Genomic DNA, 17,207 nt, shown 5'->3' on the forward strand with positions numbered 1-17,207 from the left:
GCCATAGCCACGCCCCCGTACCCCCCCCAAAATGCTGCCGACACGCCCCCGGAACGCCGCGACGACCGGGCGCCCCCCCGACACGCCCCCCCGACACGCCCCCCTCCGAGAACCCCGGGACTTACGCGAGTCCCGGGGCTCTGCGCGCGCCGGGAGGCCTATGTAAAATAGGCTTCCCGGCGCGCAGGCCCTGCTCGCGTAAATCCGCCCGGTTTTGGGCGGATTTACGCGAGCAGGGCTCTGAAAATCCGCCCCACAGTGCATAGTTAAGCTCTGGAATTCATTGCCAGAGGATGTGGTTACAGCAGTTAGTGAAACTGGGTTTAAAAAAAGTTTGGCTAAGTTCCTAGAGGAAAAATCCATAAGCTGCTATGAATTAATAAGCAATAGTAGCTTGTGATCTATCTGATGTTTAGGTATTTGCCAGGTACTTGTGCCTTGGATTGGCCACTGTTGGAAACAGGATGCTGGGCTTGATGGACCCATATTTTTATCAACAGGTTAAAGGTACGGCCATGGGGGCCACTATGGCCCCCAGCCTGGCCTGCCTGTAGTCAATAGGTTGGAAGAAGAAGTCATTTACACCTCTCCTCTATTTCAATTTGTTTTTGCATGGTATTGTTACATTGACGACATTTTTTTAATATGGACAGAGACAGACATCCAATTTTATTTCTTTTTGGATTGGCTTAATCACTGCAATGCCCATTTAAAATTTAATCATTGTCTTGATCCATCCACCATTTCATTTTAGATGTTCAGGTACAGTTACATGAAGGGTCATTCAGTACATCTATTTTCCGGAAGAGTACGGATCGCAATACTTTTACGATTCGATAGTCATCATCCCACCTCTCTAAAAATGAACATACCCGCTAGTCAGCTGTTAAGACTCCAGCGGCTCTGTTCATCAAAGGATGACTTTACTGTTCAAGCTAAGCAGATGGTGCTTAGGTTTAAAGAAAGAGGGTACCCTCATCGGGTACTTCGTAAAGCCTTAAGAGAGCACTATATGTGAACCGTGATCTTTTTTCTTCCTCAAACCCGGACAGAGGACACTTCTATTAACTGCATTTTGCCTTTTTCTACTCATGTGTACAATATTACCTCTATTTTGAAACGTCACTGGTCAATGCTATCTCTACATGAGGTTTTTAATTGTCCATTACGCTTCTCCTTTTGCCGAGGTAAAAATTTGAGAAATATGTTAGTCCACTCGCATTTCAACATGATATGATTACTGATACAGTTACTATTTTAGGCCACCAACCATGTGGACAATGTTCAGTGTGCCCCTTTGCACTCTCTACCAACAGTTTTGAACATCCTATTACACATAGACAATTTTTACTGAGATTTTCCACTACTTGCTATTCACGAGGAGTAATCTATGTGATTGTGTGCCCTTGCCCTAAATTATATGTGGGTAAAACAACTAGACAGGTGCGTACTCGTATTATAGAGCACCGATCAAACATTCGTACTGGCTGCGAATTGGCTCCCCTCGTCACACATTGGCAAACGGCAGGGCACTCTGAGAATGACTTAAGATTTTTGGTAATTGACCTGCTTCATCCCCCATGTCAGGGAGGCAATTTTTCCGAAATGCTCATTCGTAGAGAACAGAAGTGGATTTTTAGATTGAACTGTCTTCACCAGGCAGGACTTAATAATGAAATTGAGTGGCAATATTTCATTGATTTATTTGTGTCTGTACTTTGGTTCCACCTCCTGTATCATTGTTTACCTTGCATTGTTTATCCTGTTTTTGATTGGCTGCTCTACTCCCTTCCTGATTGGGTGCACAAAACCGCGCCAAAATAGCCGCTTTAAAATGCTGTGTTTTGTCGATCCGCCCGCTCTCCTTGCCGTATTAGCTGTATGAACTCCTCAGCTAGTTTCAAGGTATGTGTTCCGGCACTATTAGATATACTCTGTCCCCTTAAATTTGGTCCATTAATTCTAAAACCGATTTCTTGTTGTTCTCTTTTAGTTATTGCAAAATAATCTTGTCCCTCCCGACGCAGCCTTCGGGCGAAACACGGGGTCCGTGTCGGGGGACCCTGAAAGAATTATTTACTTTCATTGTTGTGGAGAAAAGGAGTTGCCAAACTAAAGTTTCAATAAATTGTCTTTGATGAAAAAAACTTTTGGACCTATAATTCCTTTGCACTCCTTGTGGATTGGATATTGTACTTATTGGAGTGCTTTTCCTGCTCCTTCTCTATATTCCGATATTCATTGGAAACATCATACCGATTTACATAGAACATTAATGCAGCATAACTTGCTTTACAGGGAACATAGAATAATATAAAAGGTATTTATAACATAGGTTAACATATATAAATCAGTTTTTAAATCTCTCATTAAGGATAAAAGTGCCTGAGCTTGACTGTCAGTCAGATAAAAGGCTTTCCCATGGGATTCGTATGGCTCTAACCTGCTGCTTACATATCAGTCATTCTTGCTAAATTAAACCTATCAGGTGGTTAATTTTCAAAGGTAAATTTCCAATATTCATTTCGTAAAATGTGATCTAACTTCTATGGTTCACGCCAAGGAAGGACGCAAAACTATTAACTTTCCCAATGAATTACAGCTGCAGAGTGGATGCTGAGCAAGAGGCACAGCTGAGTTTACTCTTAGGACTGTGACGGACGTTAAAGTGCCAGAACACCAAGCATCGTGCGCCGTGCGCCGAAGGGGCTCGACAAAGGGGCACTCCCCTTTGTGCACCCCGTAGTGTTAGCCATTCCCCATGTTCTTTTATATCCCTTGTTAACAATCCCCATATTTAAATGTTTAATTTGACAAAGGTAATGCATGGGTTCCTGCAAATTTTTTTTAAATGTAAACTGATGTGATATGTAAAATCGAACACCGGTATATAAAAATAAAAAATAAATAAAAAATAAATTAGTCGGATCTTACTTAGGAAGAAATGCAAAGAAAGAGTTTACAGAGGACGGCTACTGATATTTGTCAGGATACCCAGGCAACAATTTTTTTCTGCAGTTCATTTTTTTCATTTTTGGCCCATTATTAGGCTGAATTTAATTTCAAAAGGCTTTTATAAAATTATTTTTTTGGGGGAGGAGTTTGTTTAGGAAGTAGTGCATACTATTTACAAATAAGTGCATGCTCTTTGTTGAAACAAAGAATCAAAAAATTTTGGGGATTTTCAGTGGCATCATCCATTTGTTTTGGGAAAAATGAACTGAAAGGAAAATAAGCTGTTTCAGTTTTGTTTCCCTGTTTATTTTAAATAAATGCACATCCCTATTATTTTTTAAGAAAGTTGCTGTGAATGAGCACTCTAATGACTTATCTTTGAAAATTGTGATGTTGGCAGCAAAGTGTTGCAAAGAACAGCCTAGTGATTAGAGCAACACATGCAGACACATACACAGATGTTTCCCAAAATCCAAATCTGTGATGATAGGTGGTTACAGTGTTCATACAGTGGCACAATTCTTAGCAATAAAGCAAAGCATGGAGGTCATCCATGGTAAAAACAAACAAATGAGGCTTGAAGTGGGCCACTCGTTTTACTGAACATTTGCTAGATGTGTCAGTAAACTAATAGTGAAGAGCAGTGCTTCCCTGCCAGCTCAACCCGCAGATGGTTTCTGCCTTGGCTCACTCATTTGAATGATATAAACAGGGGTGTGGATTTGGGGGCATGGAGAACATCTCCTCAGATTCTCTTGAACAATAACTGCACTGCCTGGGGGAGGGAATGGAGCATGCGATACACGTTTTACATACCATAGTAGGGTACAGTGATGTCATTGACAATACTGTAGTCTCTCTTATTACATAAGACTGGAACCGAATGTTGCCGTTTGAGATGAAAGCAGGTAGAAACGTGACAGGCCCATGTGGATGACTGCTGAATCTCAGATACATGCATTCCTTTCCACCCGGTTATCTTGTGATTCCCAGAGAGCAGCCAAGAGAAAGATAGCCAAAGACCTGTTCAGCTATGCACAAGGTCAATGGAATGTGCTTGTGCCTCTCAGACTTCTCATTTTAAATTGCAGAGGATTTTATTATTTATTTGCAGGATTAAAGAGGGCACTGAGCAGTCATCAAAGGCAGATGCAGATTTTTTTTAATTTCAAGAGGAATTAGCATCCGGAACCTTAAACGGGTTAGGAAAGTCAATATTTGCCCCGTTTCAGAATAAAATGCCTTTTTGTTAATAATTCTGCAGAAGGAATTTAGACCTGCTCTGTCATGTGACAGAACCAAGCACAAGCAAAGAAGGAAGTAACTGGGAGAATACAGGGAGAAAAAGGAGAGGTTTCCAAAACCCCATAATCTAAATTTGCAACTAAGGTTTGGGAAACCAGATGCCCTGTAAATAGTTTCTCTTACACTGTATTTCCTCAGGTCCCCTTGGCAATAAACTGAAAGGGCTCATGCTGGCTTTCTTCTAGATTTTGTACACATTCCCAAGGCTGTTCTGGAGGATGAACAGAAATAAATGCTGATACCTTTTCTATTTGACTAATTGAATACATTTCTTGAATAGCTTTGGAGAACTAATGCTCCAAATAAGCAAAAGATGACATTTACCAGGAACTGTACAGTAGTGTGAATCAGTGAGGGGAAGGGGTGGGGGGATTGGGTGATCAGAAGGGGACAGGCAATACTATTTTATGGTTCATAATGTGTTAGGAAACCCAGGATTTTTTTTTTTGGAGTCCTTTCTTTCAGTTCCATAGTGTCTCATCATTTTGATGTCAAAAGCCTTGTGTTCCTGGATTGTCTTAAATTTTCCTTTGAAAATTCCTGAAGGGAGTAGAGAAACTGGACGGCTTGTGGGAACCAGCACTACATTACAGAGCCTTTTGCCTTCCATTTGGGCTTGGATCGGCAATGATTGCACGTCATTGCCCTCCGCAAGTCCTCTGACGGCCTTAGCCACTTCCTAGTGGACAGATGTGCACAGTAGAAGATTCAAATAAGTAACCCCCCCCCCCCCAAAAAAAAAAAACTACCAGCAGCAAAATGAACATTCATTAAAGAAGATAAAGTCTGCACATGCTAAGGGTCACAGGAGGCAGGAGCAGGGCCCTTCCTTGATGGAGGTGGGGAGTGCTAACTTCTGTCCCAGTGCTGATTGATGCTTGTACCTATTTCAATGTCCAAAAACACGATATCACCTCAATATAAATTTTCAGAAAATTGTAATATGATTTGCAGTGATGAGAAAAAATTCTCTAAATCAATTCAAATAAATTCAATATGATCTATAGGTGTCCACTATAATAGTGGGCACAAAAAAAATTTTGGGGAAAGAAGAGGAAGGTTTCATATAACTTTATGACATCGCATCCAGCAATGTGTAATGTTTTTAATCATAAACCGACCTCCTCCAACCCGTGCCTATTTTTCTATTTTTTGCGTGATCAACTCGAGATTTTTCTTTTTGATGAAATTATAAATGTTTTAAATGTTTCCCCCTAAAGGGTTTTTTTCAATAGACAGCAAATGAATAATCGTTCATTGTTCATGGAGAATTATGTGGTATTGAAAAAAATGTGAAGTGATTTATTGATAAGATATTTGACAAGATATTTATGCAAAGTTCCAGATTAGAATGCGTTGAAGGGGGTTTAAGAAAATTATACGATTATTCATTTGCTGTCTATTGAAAAAAACCCTTTAGGGGGAAACATTTAAAACATTTATAATTTCATCAAAAAGAAAAATCTCGAGTTGATCACGTAAAAAAATAGAAAAATAGGCACGGGTTGGAGGAGGTCGGTTTATGATTAAAAACATTACACATTGCTGGATGCAATGTCATAAAGTTATATGAAACCTTCCTCTTCTTTCCCCAAAATTTTTTTTTGTGCCCACTATTATAGTGGACACCTATAGATCATATTGAATTTATTTGAATTGATTTAGAGAATTTTTTCTCATCACTGCAAATCATATTACAATTTTCTGAAAATTTATATTGAGGTGATATCGTGTTTTTGGACATTGATGATTTATATCCCTCAGGAAACATTGTGCTCTTTTGTTTTTGTACCTATTTCAAGGCATTGCTCCTAAACATCTGCAGAAACGAACTTAAAATCCTTTGCAGCCACTGCATCCCGCAAGTGGCCGCACTGAAAATGCCTTACAATATCACAGATCTAATGGTGACTCATTTACCAGCCAGGGAGGGGGTAACTGTGGGAGGAGTAGTCTCCTGGGTGCAGAGGGGATGGGGAAAGTGGAGGGAAGAGTTCATCACTGTTAGGCGTGTTCTCAAGGTGCCTTATTGCATTGGCATCGTGGTTTTGGGGGGTTGGTCATCTTCATGGGTGGGAAAAGGGTTAGGGGCCGTAATCCTGGCAGGGAGGCTTGCCCAAGGGACACCCCTAGGCTATGGCTAACTAAGGACGGAAGCACCTTACGGTTTCATATTCATGCCCTGATGGACATGTGCCACTGCCCTGAAAACAGATCCTAAGCCTAACTTGACTGCTTAAATAACCAACGTCAGGAAATATTTCTTCACAGAGAGGGTGGCGGATGCCTGGAATGCCCTTCCAGAGGAGGTGGTGAAGACAAAAACAGTGAAAGGTTTCAAAGGGGCATGGGATAAACCCTGTGGGTCCCTAAAGGCTCGAGGATGGGAATGAGGAAGAGTGCATGGGGGTAACTTGCTGGTGTGGCGGTTACTGCCCTTACCCAATAAGCCTTCATACTGTTGATGCAACTCCATCATTGCTCTCTGCTTCAATGGCAGGGGTACTGGATTCAGACAGCGACCAGAGGGCCCTGACTTTGACGGCCTGGGAAACTAAGCATGGGGGAGACCTGTATGGCACGGCTGGTGCTACCACAAGCTTGTTGGACAGACTGGATGGACCATTTGGTCCTTTCCTATTTCCATGCTGGCCCTGGCTAAGCACAGAGCAGTGAAGTGAAAGAACTGTTTGCAAGGTGGCATTAGAAGGTAGGAGCCTGGTGGCTTTGCAAACATTACCTGCCCCTGTTAGTTCCAGGTCTAGTCATGCTGTGGCAAGCAAGATGAAATCTAGATGCAGCAGCCCTTAAAACAAAAAAATCCCTGCCAGATGGACACTTTCAGCTCCTTCTGTGCAGATTCAGTCAGGAAGCCACGCCTCCATCTGAAAAGTCAACTTCCAAGCCTTTTGAAGGGCGTAACCTCTGCAGGCCGCATATGGTCTGCACAGAGCAGGTATTTCTTGTTAACATTTTATCACAGCTATTCATCTGGCAAGGGAACCTGCTAAAAATATCTTTATTATCAATTGTGTTTTTTGAAGACAAGAGGAAAAGCAAAGGTAACCCAAAGAGAAAAAACCCCTTCTGAACTGAATAAGCAGAAGGCACAAGCACTGGTGTACAATGCTCCTCCTTCTTTGTAAGTACAGAAGGGGGTCCTCCAACCTTTAGGAAGTAATTGTCCTAGGACTGAAACCCGAGGAAGGAAGTGGAAACCAACCTGGTCCCTGGTGGCCATTGGCTGTCACTTCAACCCTCCCCAAGGGGAGGTGGGAGGTAATGGCTCCTACCCCTTCCCCTCTTTTCTGCCAGCAGTAGCCCACTCAGGCCAAGAGATGCGGGGGCAGCAGGGCAGGGCCAGTGCTCGTGCACTGGCCCTGCCCGTACACAACTTCCTATGAGCAGCTGTACTAGCGCAGCAAACTAGGCAGTCACCTAGAGCACCAAGATTTTGGGGGTGGCTAACTCCTGCCCGCATGAGGTGCAGTACCAAAGGGAGCACAGTGGCACCAGCAGGAGGGAGCGCTATGCCGGCCCTGCCAGCACTAGGTAAGCTGAGGGCTGAATGACAGAAGCTGTGCCTAGGAGCAAGGAACCACATATTCTTGTACTGGCCCTGCTATCACCCTCTGCCAAGTGCACGCCCCGCTGTCCACAAGCCCCAGCATCCCTTCCCTCCCTGCTCAGCACAGCGGCCTCTCTCCACCTCCCAGGTGCCCAGAATTCTGTCTCCCCCCCCTCCATGCAGCATCCATTCCCTTCACGCTGCTGATGCCATACCTGAAAGGTGGAGGGGGAGCACGCGCAGGTTTCTGCGGATTTTGAAACCCCCTCTACAAATTGGTTTTTTTTTTTGTTCCCCAGGCACCTGCCTAATTTGGGTAAGGGGAGGGAGAGAAAGAGAGTGGTGATTGAGAGGGAAGGGGAAGAGACACTGGTGTGGGTGGGAGGAGAGAGACAAATGATTGGTGTGGGGGGGCAGGAGATCACAGAGGAAGGGGGGGGGGGGCACCTCAGGCACCAAAATATTTGACTGCAGCCCTGCTGTGGAGCGCCCAGACCGTCGCTTCTTCCTTGCTGCTGGCGCCGGCCCCTAGGGCATTCAACCTCTTCCAGCCCCATAGGGTCCTCAGCGCTGGAATCCCCTTGCATGCTGCCCTCCCTGGCGGAGCACGGTCCACAGCCTGTCCCTGCCCTCACAAATTAAATTACATTTTAAAGGTTGCGAAATCCTTTCTAGCATTCTTCAACTTTGAGGGCATTGAAAATGACCCTTACTGGACAGAGGAGGTGCCAGGCCCATGCTCCAGCTTCTCGCCCAGTCTGGACCCAGTCGGTGAATTCTCATGGACGTTATCAAGCTGTCAGAGGGACTGAGAGCAATGCCAGCCCTGCTGGAAAACCTAAAAACAGGGCTAGAGACGGAGCCAGCGAAACTAGACAGCCACCTCGGGCAGTGGGGTGCAAGGTTAAATGAGGGCACCATTTTCAAAACATTGAAAGAAGGGCAGGCAGAGAGAGAGAAGGATTTACCAGTAGGGAGAGTAGCAAGGGCTCACAGAGGGAGGTGGGGGAGGGGAGCGTGCACACTAGAAGAGGGGACCATAACTATGTATCTACCACTGGCAGAAGGGCACAGTCAGCGCAGGGGGTGCGACATTGGTCTGCCTAGAGCACTACAAACTCTTGCATCTACCCTGGGGCAAGAACAGGCTAGAAGCTAAGGTAGCTCTTCTCGCTGCTATGTAGTTAACAGTTTTACAGCACAGGCCCTGCTCTAAAACCTAAATGTAGTTTTTGTAAAGAGACTTTAGCACAGCGCAGTGGTCATGTGCTAAGGAAGGAATGTTAACTCGATCCGATCTCCTCTTCAAATAGTGCACAGTTCATGTCAGAGCTGCAGAGATTTCAAAATGTTTTATCGTGGTTATTTCTTGCTAGCAGAGATGAAAGGCGGGGATTGTGTTACAAAAGAAAAATAAAAAATTTCACAACCGCACCTGGGGTAAATAGAAATAGAGGTGGGAAGCCAGATAGTTAACTTTTAATAAGCACAGTACCTGTCATAGGTAAAATAAAACAAAAATAGCCCAAGAAAACAAATAATTGTCCAACATCCTCAAGGCTGGATCTCAAAAGTGCCAGGCCCAAGCCAAATATCCAAAGAGAGACAAAAGCCACATAAGCCAAAGTCCTGGAAAGCAATCCCCCCTCCCATGCAGGATCCCATTAAACTTGGTGCCAGGGCTGTGCCCTTTCCCCAGATGAGGCCCCTACTGAAAGAATGCAGCTGGATCTGTGCTTTAACTGTCCCTGCTCGCAGGCACTGCGTGTGTGTACACACACACACACACACACACACACGGGTGGGGAGTAGCAACCTTTCAGGATAGTGGAACCGGGACCCGAGCGAGCAGTAGCACCTATGGCCTTTGGAGGTGAGATGCCACAAAACCAGTCTGAGCAGCTCCGGCAGCCTAGAAACCCAAGGCAAGGGAGCCGGATGATGCAAAAGCAGCTCTCTATGTTCTATTAGTGCATTACAGGAAGAGAAGACGAGAGCCAGGCGGCTTTCTCAGGGTTTCTGGCTGCGCCCCTTGCAATGAACTGGCTTTACATAGACAGAATGGATGTATAGCAACAAGACGACCTTCAGCCTGTAACCAAAAGTAACATGAAAAACAAACAGCCTGCCGTTTGCTGCTGCTAAATTGAACAGGATACACTGAAAGGGAGAGTGGCCTTTCCCCATTCTCGAGCCCAGGTTTATTACACTTCCAGGATCCTTGTTGCCCTCCTCTGCAGCCCCGAGCTTGCACAAGACCTTGGTTTCTAGTCACTGATTAACATCCTTAACTCTTCCTTTTCTGTCCTCTCCCAACTTCTCTCCTCTTAATCTAAATAAACTAATTATGAGATGGGCATTATCTGGCTTCAATACATCAAAGCTTAGATTGCAATAATATTGCACCTTAACATACTGAGAGGACATCATTTAAAAGCAGTAACTTGTTAGGGTGATTCTGTAAACTCAGCCTGAAGATGCCAGATGTATCCAAAATATTCAGCACTGGTGGGGAGGAGGGAGAGGGGCTTGAAGAAGCAGGGAGATCCTAGCTTTGAAGGCATCTTTACACAGTTTGGTATGTACATGCCACTCACATGACCGCATGATTTTCCAGTAACAAGAAAAGGAAGTGTTTGGCACAAAACAGTCTTGCATGCAGAGAGCTGAAACATTTGAAGAGCAGGGTGGCCACTGACTGTGGCTGCAGCAGAGCTGGCTGATATAGCAGACGGGGAGTTTTATCTGAAGCAGTCCTGCCATGCATTGGAGGGGCTCTCAGGCCTTAAAGCATTTTCCCCATAGACACAACATGGGAGGAACCTCAGGATCCCGGCTCTGGCTCACCTTTCATGGCGCTAATACAAATCCTGGAAGCCCAGCTACCTTCAGCTGCCCATTGGATGGTTTTCCTGTGCACTTGTTTTTGTCAGGGCTTTTGAAATCCTCTTTTACAGGATAATCGTTGTAGATGCCAATCAGAGCTTCAGCTATTGGGAATCCCAAATACAAGGAAAAAAAAAAAAAGCTAGGCTGGCCCCAGGGCTCGATTTTCAGGACAGGTTGATCCACTCCTGCATGCATGATTTTCTTAGGGAATGCAATAGGGAAATCAGAACAAGTATTGCATTTAATGGGGTAAAACATGCACTGGATCAACCTGCCCTGAAAATCTGGAGCCAGCTGGCAACCCTAGCTGGCCCAGTACCAATTAATAGCAGGTCTCAGCATTATCAGCTCAGGTCTTCTACAGTCCCACTCCTCATGCAACAGCAACACCGTGTGGCCACATTTATGACAATTGAGGATTTCAGAAGGAGACCCTTGGACTGGCACTGACTAAAGGGAGGGGTAGCCTGGTGGTTAGAGCAGCACAAAACCTGGGTTCAAACCCCACTACTGCTGCTGCTTGTGATCTTGGGCAAGTCACTTCACCCGCCCCTGCCTAAGGTACAAACTACCCTTTGGGGTTAGGGAAATACCTACAGTGCTTGCATGTAATCTGCTCTGAAGTGGGGGCATGCAGAATATAAATACAATTTAAAATGGGGGGGGAAAGCACAGGGAAGTGGTGAAGGAAGCTTCATGGCCACATCCTTGCATTAGTGCTGACGGAGCTGAAGCTTTAAGAAGCAGGAGGAAATAGCCAACCCCCTCAGCCTTTTCCTCAAACTGCCTGGTGAAGAAAGAAAAGCAACGACAGCACTCCTTCCTAAAGCCCACCAGTTATTCTTCAAGACATTAAGTTAGCCATGACTCCAATTAGAGTCTGGCATGGGCAGGTAGGTGCACAAGGCAGAGGTCTTGGGAAAAGCATTACAAGTTATGGCACCTGCACCTTTTTGACCAGCGAAGGGCAGGTAGAGACACTGCAGAGCGCACTTGCCTGGTTGTTTTCACACAGATCCAACCCAGCATGACACACAACACAAACATTTTTCATGCACACACCCAATACCAAAAGTAGCCTGCACCGTGCTCCCGCCCGCATGGGGAATCTGCAACTTCCAGCTGTTGTCCTGCTTTTCTGAGCAGTTGTGGCAGACCTATGTTTGTTTTTTAAAAATTCACAAAAATGAATTCAAAATCTTTTTTTTTTTAACCAACCAAACAAAAGAAATTTACAAGGATTCCAGTTTACTCCAGAACCAACAGTGGCTAGAATGGGTGATTTGGTACATGGATTTTTTTTTTTTAAAGGGACTCTGGCTGTACAAAGTGAAGCTTTCAGACACCAACTCACAGCGCCTGTGTGTACAAGTGGATGTCATTTCCGAGGACAGCATTGACTGCAAGAGATCTGCACCAGCTCAGAATAGCCAGACCTCACAACCCTGCTTCCCTCTACCAGCTGGAATGCAATAATGTGTCCGAATTATGTAAACAACTACAATTCAGGAGGGCTTGCCAGATTTCCATAAATGATGGAAATGTAGCACCCTCTGGCGTTCCAAAAGGAGAAGTAGTTTGTGATCTAACAGACCTACACCTTTCCACCCAAAAGCAGCTCACTGCCATGTAGAATGACTGCACTTTGAAACATATCTATTGCTGCGTCTCTGCTGGCGAGTCATGCACAAGGGCATTTGTACACAGCTCAACAGCAGCTGTGCTGTGCTGCCACATGGGAGAATATAGAGTTTGACCCAGGGTCCCAACCACTGCCAGACAGAGGGAGCTCTGGTATGTGGACCCTGCCCAACGTCTGTCACTGTGGATGGCTGGGTTACACATGGAGAAAAGCCCCAGCCCCATGGAGGACAGCAAAAGAAACAGAGTGGGGGAATGTAGTCGTGCACTAAGGAGTCCATTTCAGAAGCCGTTAGAAGCAGAACATGCTCCCACTGTACTGCTAAATTCACCCGCAGTTCAAGTGATGCACCAAAAACAGGAACTTTCAAAGAGATGAATTGGCAACAGAACATTTTTTCTCAATCATTTTATTTTTCATAACATAGTCACCACATACAGCTTTCCCCATCACATCATTTTCAATGATCACCTGAAGTCATGCAGCAGCTTCACAGGGAAAGGGTACCACAGGGAGCTTTAAATAGAATATCAGTCAGGCAGGCAGCCAAATTCAAAGGTCTTATTAATCTTCATATTTAAGGGCCTCCATTTGATTGTGGCTTTACCTATTGTGCGTCCTGAATTGTCCTAGGAGTCCTGAATAGCCACAGGTTGTGTGGCTGCTTTACCAAGAACTTCAACTGCTGCAATGCGCTGTTCTCATGTCAACTCCCCCAATAAAACCAGCACTGCCAAAGCAGTAGAGCAGCTGAAATGCAGATCAGAATTCATTTTCTATGGTCTTTCCTCCAACGTTTGTTTTTAAATATAGGACTCAATTCCAAATCACACACCGAGGGCCAGAAAATGTACCTGAAATCCACTAGGAAAAATAAAATATACAGATACAAATATTGAAAGGGAAATTCCATGATCAAAATGTGAAGTTGGTTTCTTGTCCAACGTTTAGACACATGAGAACCACAGTTTGGCTTACCTTAGAGGTTTCTGGTATGGCTGGGAGCATCTAGTCTATCAGCAGCAAGCAATATTAGTAAAAAAACAACCAAAAAAAAAAAAACCCCTACCGCTCGCAAAAAGGAAAGTCTTCCTCTGCTGTTGAGGGCAGCTTGCAGCCCTCTTCAAAGTAATCTCACAACCCACTAGCTTTCAGTATTAGTCCAACTTCGAAGGTAGATAATAAAAAGGCTCTTAATCTGGTGCATCCTCAAGAAAGTCATTGTTGTATCACTTAGCAGAACATCCTCAGTCTTAGCACAAGGTTAAACTGGATTCAGAGAAGATAACATCTTTTTTACTAGTTGCTTGAAAGAAAGGGCCAGTTCTAAGGGGACCAAGTGCATCCACTAGCATGTTTCTAAGGATAAGTGTGTTTCAAGTGTCTGCTAGCCTTCACCTCAGAATGCACTCGTAGCAGGGCTGCTTGCCTTCTAAACTAAGGCTCGTGTGCAGAGGTTGATTTCCATTTCAGAACCCCGCCTTTGGGAGAAAAATCAGAGGTGATCATCCTTACAATATCTGTGAACAGATGTAAATGGCAGAAAGGAAAACATCTCCCAATAAATACGTTACTTGCAGTATTTCTACCCAACTTTTGAAATCCGCATTTCCTACAAAACTAGGGTTTTTACCACAGAAGCAAGCTGCTCAGTGTTTTTGCTACGTTGATTCACAACAGAATTAAAAGTTGAAAGAAAAATACCAGACTCTTCCAAAGACAACACCATCTCAGCTCGATTCACTACGGCTTCTCTCCCGTTCTGTGTCTATGATTCCCGTGCAGTCCGAGAACATTGTTTTACCATCCCCTATAGTAGGGCTGGTTTCTAACAATCAATTTCTAAAATAAAAAGCACACTCCAGAAACAGGCACAATTTGGTGAGGTCTCCCAAACTGAGCAAGTATCCAAGTTAAACAATGAGAAGGGGACTGGAAGGCGTTCTCCACCAGGGCCCTGCACTGAAGGAATGAGAAGCACAGCAATGGAGTCAAATTAACTCAGGACAAAGATAATCTTTAGAGGTGACAGTAGTGCCTGTAGCCCATTTCTCAGACATGATTGTAACCTGCACTGTAACTGACAATGCATCTATCTGAATCATGTGCAGACTGACAGAAGGGGGAATTTGTAATTTAACTCAATTTCCTGAGAATTTACAAAGGAAAAAACAAACAAACCAGGAACTATCAACTGCCAATCTCTGGATCCAATTCATAAAAATGTCTTCCTAAGATGGGAGAAGTACAAAAGGATGCTTTAATAGTGCTACAGTTCATAAATAAAATATTTTCAAAGTTTAACAACTGTTAAAATACTGGAAGGACTAACAGCATTTTCCATAAATGCAGAGCAGCTTAATTTTCTGAAACATTACTACAAATCCATCAGGAAGAACTGGTAATGTGCTTCCCGCTTACCAATATCCTGTTGAATACATCAAAATTACAAAAAGGTGCCATTGATTTTTCATAATCGCCTGATTGCTGTTTAAACACTAAGCACACAGAAATTCAAGTAATGCAGCTCAAACATCTGTTAATACATTCATCACCCCAGCATGAACAATGTGTATCCAGATATGAAAATATTTTAAATGTATTGTGTAAGGTCACTGTTTCACCTTGTAAGAGTAAGGCGTGCCCTAGGGTGAAAGCAGGGAAGCTCAGGATTCAAATCTCACCAGCAGTAAAACAGGAGAAAATCTTTAGTAAATAAGCCCCTTGGATTGTATGCTTTCTGGGGCAGCGAAATACTTACTGCACCTAAACGAGGCTCACCATGAGCTACCAAGCAAAAGGCGTGAGCTAAATCAATTTTTAAAAATGCAAAAGTGTAAAGTCAAAGACTAGTCAACTTTAGACAGAACTGAACAAGTCCAGAGCCGAAAACCACCTTGTTTTTGTCACTAACTGGAGAATTAAGGGGTTCAGCTCATGTGACCTCATGGTCTAAGAGTGAAGAGTAGGGATTTTTATTTAGACAGAGATATACATAGGCGCCTTCTTTACATATCTGCCTGCTATTGTCTAGAGCAAGAGTGGACAGACCAGTGCTTCAGGTTTTCATCACTATGCATGAGATAGATTTGCATACAATGGAGGCAGGGCATGCAAATCTCTCTTCTTACCCTGAAAACCTGATTGGCTAGGTGTCAAGGACCGGACTGAGAACCCCTGCTCTAGAATCTGCTGGTACCATGTTCAGAGCACAGTTTACCAATTTCAATCTCTGAAATCTGGTAAGCTTCCTGAACTTTCAGAGGGATTGCTGTGGGTAAACATTTGAAAATGCCCTACTCTATCTGGTAGGGAACAGTGGCAGTGCTAGTGGAGAGATTTCATTTTGCAATCCGAGTACGCAGGGTAAGGAAATTCCCATAGCACCAGATGCTGGCACAGGACATTTAAAATGCCACTAGCTGGCCTGCAAGCTACGTTTGGGGGAAGGAGAGGCCCGAAAATAACCCTCTGCTTGACTTGACTAGATTGCACGCTGCATGGAGCAGGAATGCCATCTTAGGTATTCTTATGCCTAGAAATGCTGTAGAAATAAGGAGTTGCAGCGGTTGTTAGATTTTCTAAGATAACAAAAAATGGATAAATATATTAGGAGAAACCAGCATATGGGGCTTTATGAACATAATGGTGAAACTGTACATATACAATATGCTAATAATCCTATGAAGAGAACCAGAATGGGAACTACAATACCTTAGTTGTTTTCCCTGATTTACAAAGTATGCAAGTCCTTTTACCATGTCTAACCACACAGATGGGCCCTGGGAGTTTGCTAATGTAAAGTGCACACACATTACACTATTGCTGCGGCTGGCGGAGGAGGGGTAAAACAGCATGCAGATGTGGACCTAAACACACCCAAGGAACATGTCTGTTTAATGTGCTTTGAATCCCTTATGTACTTTATGGCAGCTCTGAGGAGATTCATTTATCTGAATAACTGGTTTTGAACCTTGCCTGCCATCTGATTAGCTGAGCCATCATTCAGTCAAAACCCTATAAAATAGCTCCAGCCTAACACAGATGGACAGAGCCATCCCAGACTGCTCACCTCTGTAGATGAAAGGTCCAAATTTTGTTTCAAAAGCTTTACTAGGACCAGGGCTCACCAATTCCTCCTTTCAAAAACAAACCTAAATAAATTGTAAAGCCCTGACCCAGAGATTGGTCACATTTCTTGCTTTTAAACAGCCCAGTTCTGTGCAGGCTTTATCCCTATTCTTGGTCAGAAAATCTCAAAGGACCCAGGCCAGACAGACAGACTGCTGGCACAGGCAGGGGGCTTTTCATGCCTGGCTATTTAGTTCCCCCCCAAGTATACAGTACCCCCGTGTACCCAAACATGTCCAGAACAAACTTTGTACACAAGACTGTAACAAACTCACCACTACCCAAATTAACTTTCCTCAAGCTCATATTTTGGAAAGGCAAGTTAATAAATCTAAAATCCAACTCCGTGATGACTGACACCAATTTATCAGTAGGAACATCCCCACACACTATATAACTATCTCAGACTAGGAAAAAAAAAAGAAAAAGTTAATTTTAAGGAACTTCAGGGTCAGGGAAAATCCTTTGACTACAGGCCTAACTCAGAATATGCTTTTCCCCCATTCTGTCTCTACAGGAGAACTTCGATAAAGCTCATCCTGTGGATTAATCCTAGCTTTTCAATTTCTGAAAAAGCTACAATAAAACCAGTTCCCTGACAATGTTAAGTTTTAACTTTAAATGCTGAAAAAAAATACTAAAGATAGGAAAAGGCACACAAGCAAACTGACAGTGACTGCTTCTTCATGCATAGCCAGGTTTTGTCCTATTCTAAGC

Source organism: Rhinatrema bivittatum, chromosome 12, assembly GCF_901001135.1.
Source record: "Rhinatrema bivittatum chromosome 12, aRhiBiv1.1, whole genome shotgun sequence".
NCBI lineage: Eukaryota > Metazoa > Chordata > Amphibia > Gymnophiona > Rhinatrematidae > Rhinatrema > Rhinatrema bivittatum.